The sequence below is a fragment of the Salvia splendens genome, chromosome 4 (assembly GCF_004379255.2).
Source record: "Salvia splendens isolate huo1 chromosome 4, SspV2, whole genome shotgun sequence".
Taxonomy (NCBI): domain Eukaryota; kingdom Viridiplantae; phylum Streptophyta; class Magnoliopsida; order Lamiales; family Lamiaceae; genus Salvia; species Salvia splendens.
Genome location: NC_056035.1, coordinates 21,509,394 through 21,518,770, shown reverse-complemented (window position 1 = coordinate 21,518,770; position 9,377 = coordinate 21,509,394). Strand labels below are relative to the sequence as shown.

The 9,377-nt window shown below is 46.7% G+C and overlaps 1 long non-coding RNA gene across 2 annotated transcripts; it reads right to left on the bottom strand.

Annotated features, from left to right (window-relative positions):
- Positions 1–4,590: 4,590 nt before the first annotated feature.
- LOC121799043 lies at positions 4,591–7,793 on the bottom strand. Of its 2 annotated transcripts, none has more exons than XR_006050136.1 (4): positions 7,632–7,793; positions 7,247–7,305; positions 6,542–7,145; positions 4,591–4,644 (listed from the first exon to the last, which is right to left on the bottom strand). It is a non-coding gene; the product is annotated as an uncharacterized LOC121799043 (long non-coding RNA). The 2 variants fall into 2 exon arrangements; XR_006050137.1 differs by lacking the exon at positions 4,591–4,644 and having other exon boundaries at positions 6,407–6,692; positions 6,799–7,145.
- Positions 7,794–9,377: the final 1,584 nt, after the last annotated feature.

Below are 9,377 nucleotides of genomic sequence, written 5' to 3'. Positions count from 1 at the left end.
ACTTGTCGCTCCCGACGGACACGAGGTAACCTACTCACTTCGTTTCCTATTCCCCACTACTAATAATGAAGCCGAGTACGAAGCCCTCCTGGCCGGACTCCAGTTAGCGCAAAGTCTACTCGTCAAATCTCTCAAAGTCCATTGTGATTCACAAGTCATAGTAAATCACATGTTGGGTACAAGTGAAGCCCGTGACGAGAGAATGAAGAAGTATTTGGACAAAGCGCAAAGCATCAGCCGAAGTTTCTCCTATTTTCGGATAATCCGCATTCCCAGAGCGGAAAATAGCCGAGCAGATACCTTAAGTAAGTTGGCCTCAGATCCGAGCTCAAAGGCGGAAGAATTAATGCATCGAAGCATTGATGAAGCCGAGGTACATTCTGTATCCAGCTCGCCGAACTGGATGACGCCGATCTTGCAGTATCTGGATCAAGGACAATTGCCCGAGGATAAGAGAGAAGCTCGGAAGATCACGTGCCGAGCTCTTCGGTACGAACTTCATGAAGGAGTCCTCTTTAGAAAGTCTTACCTCCAGCCGTTATTGCGGTGCGTAGGACCAGAAGAGACGGACTACATCCTCAGAGAAGTTCATGAAGGATCGTGCGGTAGCCACATCGGAGCCAGAGCTTTAGCTAAAAAAGTTCTGAGATGGGGATATTATTGGCCAACCATGGTACAAGAGGCAGTGCAGCTCGTCAAGAAGTGTACGAAGTGCCAAATTCATGCAAATGTCCCAAGGATGCCGCAGACCGATCTATACACTATGCAAAGCCCTTGGCCTTTCATGCAATGGGGCATAGACATAGTGGGACCACTTCCTCAAGCTCCTCGGCAAATGAAATTCCTTATCGTTGCCGTGGACTACTTCACGAAGTGGGTGGAGGCTGAACCATTAGCTACGATAACGAGCTCAAAGGCATTGGACTTCGTCTGGAAGAACATAGTGTGCCGATTTGGCATACCCCACATCCTCATCTCGGATAATGGGACTCAGTTCACCGACAAGACGTTCAAGAATTGGTGCCAAGAGCTGAACATACAACAGCGGTTCACTTCGGTCTCCCATCCCCAAGCAAACGGACAAACGGAAGTAACGAACCGGATTCTGGTGAAAGGGTTAAAAGCTCGGTTAGAACAAGCCAAAGGACAATGGGTAGAAAATCTCCCTCAAGTCCTATGGTCCTACCGAACTACACCCAAAACCTCCAACGGTGAAACTCCGTATAGCCTGGTGTACGGCACTGAAGCCGTAATTCCGGTGGAGATCGGCGTACCCAGTCCCCGAACCCTAAATTTCTCCTCAGAAATGAATGACGACGGACTGAGAGCAGAACTAGATCTCGCCGAAGAAAGAAGAGAATTGGCGTGCATAAAAGCCTCCAAGTATAAGGAGCAAGTAGCCCGGTATTATAACCAAAGGGTGAAAAAGCTTCAATTTCAAGTGGGAGATCTCGTCTTGAGAAACAACGAAGTAAGCCGAGCAGAAAAGCTGGGCAAACTCGAACCCACATGGGAGGGTCCATATCGGGTGTCCGAAGTCCTCGGCAAAGGGTCTTATAAATTGACTCACATGTCAGGAGAACAAGTACCCCGAACATGGCACGTCTCCAACCTCAAGAAGTTCCACTTGTAAGAGACAAAGTCCGGTCAGTCCGTCTCGTGTCTAGTTCGGTCATAGGGGTATGTGTTTTTATTTGTTTGTTTTTTACTTGTACCTTTTACTTGTCGTTTTAAAAAAAAAAAAAGGTTTAAAGTTTTTTTCCTTCGTCTTTTTCATTTTTTCCCTATGTGTTTTGTCTCTATGTGCTTGTCGTCTCTTACAAATGGTACCAAGGTATATCGTTCTTTAAAGACTGATCCCCTTTTTAGATCGATTATTAAAGACTATTGTGAGTCCAAGTTTCTAAGGAGGATATAAGACCACAATTCAGCTTAACAAGCAGTCCGTCTGAAACGAACTGCAATAAGCCAACGATTGTGAGTCCAAGCTTCCAAGGAGGATACAAGACCGCAATTCAGCTTAATAAGCACTTCGTCTGAAACGAACTGCAATTAGGGAAAGTCCGATCCACGCGATAAACCTCGCCGAATTAGGACGACCAAGTTCGGTCAAAGAAGTTTACCTCATAAGACCGGGGACGACCATGTCTAGTCAAAGAGGTTTACTGCATAAGACCACTTCGGTTAACTGGGAAAGTCCGATCCACGCGATAAAACTCGCCGAATTAGGACAAGGGAAAGTTCGATCCCGGCGACAAAAATCGCCAAATTAGAACACAAACCAAGTCCGGTCAAAGATGTTTATTTCATCAGACCAAAGACGAGTCCGGTCGAAGATGTTTATTTCATCAGACCAAAGACGAGTCCGGCCAAAGATGTTTATTTCATCAGACCAAGGACCAAGTCCGGTCAAAGAAATTTACTTCATAAGACCGAGGACAAGTACGATGAAATTTTTTCGCTAAGCTGTAAATACAGTGTTAGAAGCGAAAACAAAATTTCATTTATCAAATCTTGTTCAGCATACAACTCCGCTACCCTACAAAATGGCGTTACGCTATTACAAAGGACTATTCTACTGTCCAGGGTTGCTGAAGTTAAGCCACCTATCTGCAAAATCCTCTGGAAGCCGAGTTCGGTTGTTCCGAGCAGATGAAGAATAAGCAGGTCGACGAGATGCTATCCTCGACCCAACGCCTCTTCCCCGAGCCCGAGAAGTCCTAACACCTCGGCGATGAAGAGTCTCTGCAATAAGCATCTGCTGATCTTGCTCGCTCATAGTCACAACTCCTCGGCGAATTTCAGTCCGTCCCCGTCTTGACGATTCCGGTTGCTCCTGAGCCCGTTCTCGTCTTGACGTTTCCGGCTGTTCCGGAGTTCGTTGTTGGCTGGGAGTAGGATTTTGAACAAGGGAACCAGAGGTTTGATCTGGAGTGCGAGCATCTGTTGGCGCGATATGCCGGAGGAATCTCTCAATTGAGGGACGCCGGGCAAGAACAATGTCGTACCGAGAAGCCCAGCGCCGCAATGATTTCACGACTTGTTGGCAAGCCGAGCTCTCCAGCGCATTGTTCCTCCGGAGTACATTATACTCCTCCCACAGTTCGTCAACTCGTTCCTGAACTTCTGATATGGTCATTCCCCCGCGCACACGGATGTAATCCTCATACGCAGTCCTCTCAGCAATGGCCGTATTCAGCTCGGCCTCCAGATCTTTCTTATCGGACTCTAAGTCCTTGATATCGGCCTCCAGCTTCACTAAACGAGCCAGAAGCTCGTCATTCTTCGTCTGATCGGCTATAGCTCTTCTCTCAGCTTCGTCCAAAGCCGAAGAGTACAGCCGTTTCCAGTGAAGTATCTCCATCTCCTTGGGTACAAAGCAGCTATATTAGTTCGGCAGCTATACCGAGCAGATAGTAAAATACAACAGGAATAAAGGCGAGTACGAAAAGCTATACGAAGACAAATGTAGAGAATTTTTTCATTCACAAGGAAAATTTTTTACACTAGGGCTTCAAGGCCATTTTACAAGGAAGAAACTAGACTAAGAGAAGGGAGACGAAATCATACTCCGCCTGCTTCGTCTCCGGCTCCTCGGTCTGGTACAGCTTCCTTCTCCTGGGCTACCTCAGCCTCGGCCTCGCCTCCTGCCGGCCTCGCCTCCGCCTCCTGATCGGCCTCCTTCTCCGGATGCCCGGCCTGATCGACTTCGGCCTCCCGCTCCAGCGGCTCGGCCTCACCCTCTCCGTTGTAAGTCGAAGCGGGTGAAACGGGTCCCACGGAGGCAAAGATAGCCTCCAGGTTCTCGTCCCGATCAGCTCGACAACTCCGGACTCGGTCTGCAGAAAGCAGGACCGAAGATGAAGCGAGCTCCTCAAGGAGCGGCAGATTCTGAAGCCGAGCTGCTATCTCTCGGCTGTACAGAGGCAGCACGACGTCGGCCCCCTGCTCGCCCTTATCGGCAATTAGCCTTACCAGGCTACCGACAAAGGCCGAGAACTGGCTGCTCAAAAAGAGTTTCTCCGTGTAAACACGGAGAGCCTCCCCTTGGGCAACCACGGCAGCAGCATCGCTCCGCTTCGCCTGCTCTCGCTGGATGACGAGCTGGTTTTTGGCAAACTGAGCTTCATCCTGGGCCGAAATCCTAGCAGCTCTGGCCTTCTCAAAGTTAGCCTCAGCCTGTTCGGCCCGATGACAAGCAGCTGCCAACTTCCTCTGCATCTCGGCATAGTCATTGGACGCTTTGGAGAGTTCGACGGCGACGAGCTTGGAGAGCATATCGTTCCTCTGAAAATGAATAAAGAAAAAAGTCAACAAAGGGACCACAAAAAATACAGAAAAAAAAAAAAAGCAAGGCCAGAAAATCAAGAAGAGAATTCACCTCGGCGAAGTCCGTGGGCCATAAAAACGGCTCACAGATATGTTCCGAAGGAGGCGCCAAGACCACGTCTTTCTCTGGCGCTCTCGGGGGCTTCTGGGCCTTCCCCCTCCCCTTTGCCGAAGTTGACTCCGGCTTCTTCGGATCCGAAGAGGTTTTTTGCCTTTTCGGAGTCCTCTCGGCATCAGACGCCGAGCTGGCGGTTTTCGGCCTCTCCGGCTCCTTGGACTCCGAAGATTTTCGGGTAGCCTTGTTCAGCATGTACACTGCCAAAAAGCAAGAAAGCAAGGTTAGTTTTCTTCGTTAAAGCAGTAGAACATAAAGGTAAAGAGAAATCCTCACCCTCGGCCTCTTCGTCCGAAGACGAGATGTCGAACACGACGTCGCCCTTGACGAGCTCAGACTCCGTGTATTGTTTCCTAACTATGGGAATCTTGTTGAGCTCGTCATCGAGCTCGGCCAATGGTTCTAACCGAGGGTGAGGAATCACGGACTTCGGCCCTCTCCAGGGGAAGCCCGGAGCCGCTGTCCTATTATAAAAAAAGAAGCGGTTTTGCCATTTCGGCCACTTGGTTTTGCAGAATGCCCTAAAAGGCTGTAAGGGGATCAAGTAAAACCAAGATCCCTTCCTTTTAAATTGGAAAAAATTAAGGATTGCCCGCAGAGACAGATCCTTATCTAACCTACGGAGTTCGGCAGCAAAAGCCGACAAGTGCCTCCAAGAATTCGGAGTCACCTGACCTAAAGGGAGTTGAAAAAAATCAAGAAACTCTACAAAAGGTGGGGGAAGAGGGAAACGAAGCCCGCATTCTAAGCAGGCTTCGTAAACGGTGGCATAACCCTCCGGCGGATCGTTAGCCCTATGATCATCGTCGGGAACCACCGCCTTCCCCCCAGGAAAAGAGTATTTTTCGTAAAGGGATATCACAGTATCCTTACTCAAGATACTGTGAAAATACTCTACGGTCTTCTCCCCGGATTCTTTCCGGCTAGAAGACCCCTTACCCCCTTTTCTACCGCTACCAGACTCAGACGAAGAAGAAGCAGACATGGTTCTTACTCTTTGAAAGTTTGAAGAAATCCTGAGGAAATTTTTGAAAGCGGAAGGAAATTTTTCACGCAAAAGATAGAGAGTGCAGAAGAAGCCAATAGCAAAGGTGTTCAAATGATGAAGAAAGGCGGTATTTATCAGATTTGGAAAAGATTTCAAATCATCGCACCGTTTCATATCCCACCTTTTCAGGATTCGACGGCCAGATTTTACTGTCGCATTTAATGCCGCATTTAATGCAGTCACGCGCAGGGCACGTCCCCCGACTTCAGCCTCCCCCCGTATTCCAGAATGCCGAAGTGACTCGCTTCGCCGAAGTGATTCACTTCGCTTTTCGGGGGGGGGTAGTGATGGGGTGCGTACTAAACAAGCCCAACAGCAATGACGGCCCATCAGCCCAAAGCCCAAGGAAGAGTATGAGTTCGGCATTACCAAAGAGTTCGGCCTCAGCCTACAGCTCGGTAAAAGCCAACCTATCAAGCTCTGCTCTCAGGTCGGCATCAAGCTCTACTCTCAGATCGGCAACCAAAGCAGGAGTATGAGTTCGGCATTACCAAAGAGTTCGGCCTCAGCCTACAGCTCGGTAAAAGCCAACCAATCAAGCTCTGCTCTCAGGTCGGCATCAAGCTCTACTCTCAGATCGGCAACCAAAGCAGTTCGGTCTCAGTATTCGACCGAACAAGGAGTTAGTGGACCCATACAGGATGTCCAACACACCCACTACCACGTGGTGTCAACTCAGGCCACGATCGTAGGCCATGACCTACGCTACATCCACGATCTTAGGCCATGACCTACACGACATCCACGACTTAGGGTGGTGATGCAAGCCACGATCTTAGTCCAAGATATAAATGGAACTTAGATCTGATATGAGGGGGTTAAGCTCTCTAGAGATAAAACACCATATAGCAAATAGCAAGTTTGTATTTGTAAGCTGTAGAAAACAGATCAAGCAATACAATCTTGCCCTCCCTTTTTCCCGTGGACGTAGATTTACTTCAGTAAATCGAACCACGTAAATTCTTTGTGTCTGTATTTTCATTCTCTACCAGCATTTGCTAACATCAAAAATTCGCGGATCCATCAGTAATCATTTTCGTTGCACTCACTTCCCAAGGTTTCTTGGGGACGCGATCGCGTAGCAGCATCCGCAATGTCTTCAGCCATTGATCCGGTTGCTCTGTCCCTGCCAAAAATAATCTTCCTTGTCTCCCAAAAGGGCCAAGACTTCGCCAGCATTAACTTGGCATGCTTGTCAGCCTACACACACAGAGGGATTATACATTAAACTGTCCGCAAGTGAAAAGTTAAACATAAATCGTATTCAAGTGCTCAGTAGCAACGAGTTAAGGAATAAAATATTCACAATCTGCTCCCACTGTTCGTCAGAACAGTCAATTTTGAAATCCCCATGTGGAGTGAAGCCCACCCCAGTTCGTGCTATGATCCCTCGCAGGCTGTTGTAGCTCTTTTTCCAAGCAGGAATTTTTGAAGTAACATGCGGGGTACCCTTGAGATCCGAGTTGGGGAATTCAGCCCGAATACTGTCTTCGATTTTCTGGAGAGAACCAGGCCAAAATCCATTGTCCGATTTCCAACTCCGGGCAACAAGTTCAACCAAGGTTGTTGCGAGTATCTTTTCCTCGCGTAATGTCCAGATTCTTCATGAACGATCGCCCCTCTTGAACTTCGCCATCGGCTGGTCAGTTTCCCCTACTCATTACACCATTTACACATCAATCGATCAACGGATCATAACCTGAATAATCATGATACAACTGAGTTTATTGTGGAAAGGCTGAGAGAGAACAAACCGTCACTACCGGAACCAATCCCAGATCTAACGGCTGCGCGATTGACGATAGACATTTTGCTGCAATGAAATTTGAGTTTAAAATCCAATCACAACACAAATAGCGGATTTCTACGAATGCTTATTCTACCACTTATTTGAAATTTTTCCCAGATTCACAAATGTCAAAATGTAGGGCATCCATTTGAAAAAATGAAAATCATAAATTCACATGAAATTTTGCAGTCAACTGTAACCAATAGGTATAATCATAGATTAACATCACACATTGCAAGAAACACTGATTATCAAACACAAATGGGGAGGCAAAGTGTGGTGATCAAACCTCCGAAGAGGGAATCGAACGGCGGGGAAATTAAAGTAAAATGAATAGGATTCGCGCATACCGTGCTATGGGTTGAATCTCAGCTTCGATATCCTCAGGGACGTTGTGAGTGTTCAGATTCCAGAGTGTTCACCTATCTGAAGAGCGGATTGTGAAAATTGAAAATCGCCGCCCAATTTTTCAATTTAGCGGAGAAGCTGCGGATTTGGTTTTTGGGGCGGGGTTAAATTGCTCAAATTCTATTAAACAGATTAAAATTAATTATTTTTTCAGCAAATCTAAACACCAATAATCACGCTATGGTGGGCCATACTAATTCAAACCTAATGTTGTTACAACTCTGACTATTATGTAAAAGGAAAACTGAACGGGCCTTTACTTTACTCACTTTACTTTACTCACAAAACAATACTTTATAAATCTCGTGCAGAAAAATATATCTTTCGTATTTAATAGTAGGATGGTAAGACTCATTTCATGCATCGGTTTTGGGGTAAAACATATACTACTTGATCGGTTTATCGTGCAAACAAGTGTTAAAATGTGCAGAAATGCTACTTGTCCAAGGCAGCAACGCCGAACTAATCAAGCACGTACAAAAGGCGAAAAAGGCCAAAAATCAGAGGAGTTGATCAAGGGGCGAGGTCAAGCAGTTAAAGTGGGGACCGCTAGTTTCTAGAAGGAAAACGTGAGGAAATGAGCTGGATGTGGCGCACCATTCTGTTACCCAGGACGACGTTCTAGAAGGGGACACGTGCCAGCTTGTGAAGACGCCAGGACGAACCGATCAGAAATTTGTTATCCAAAAGCGTTGTTATTCTAGAAGAAATAGCACGTAGCAATCAATGAGTCGCTCATCCTCTGCATGAGCGAATATTCCCTGTCAAGATCGTTATCCAGCTGGAGGCCGATTCGAGCTTATAAATAGAGGCTGCGCCACCACAAGAAAGTATCCGAGACTTTACTTTCCGCCTAGTTTAGCTTAGTTCAGCTCTCTAACTTAGTTTAGCTTAGTTCTGCTCTCTTAGCTTAGTTTAGTTCAGATCTCTAGTTTAGCTTAGATAGCGTAGTTAAAAGGGCGACCAAAGGGAGCGTTGCAGAATAACCATTTCTGTCGGCGTAACTTAAGTTTCCCGCTGAGATTCTTCTCAGTTTACCGCTTTCTTTATTTTCGAAGTGTTAGCTTAGTTTATTTTCACGCTGTAATCGTATCTTAGTTTAATCGAAGTTATTCTCTCTTTTAAATCGCGCATTTACTTTTATGTTATTACCTGCAATTTACTTGACCCAGTGTTTAAATTTTGGTTCGAGGATTGATTCGATTAATTGGCAACAACAATTTGCTAACTGGTCCAACCGATTCAGTTATCCTCCATATAACTTCATCAAATCTTAATCCGCGCGTTTTCGAGCCCGCCAAAATGGCGCCGTTGCCGGGGAAGCATGGTGTTACTTTATGTTTGTGTGTAGTGCGTAGGAGTAAATAGTTTATTTCTTTCTTTTCTTATTTGTTTTTCCTGTTGTTGATGAGAAGGTACCACCAAGGCGATTACTGGAATCATCCTTTGATATATAGAAGAACTAACAATCGTTGGAGAGTCCAGGAAGCCGGCGTAGTTACCACTCGTTACAGAGCAGCTTTAGAGGTAGCAGCAGTAGCTGAGCAAAACCCACTACCACCACCACCAAAGCAAACAGAAGCAGAGATGGCCGTTGTCATCGACGACTCGGGAATCAGCTCTTTGCACGCTCATGATGAGAAGGAGCCCACACATGCCATTGCCGCCACTCCTGGGATGCGGACCAT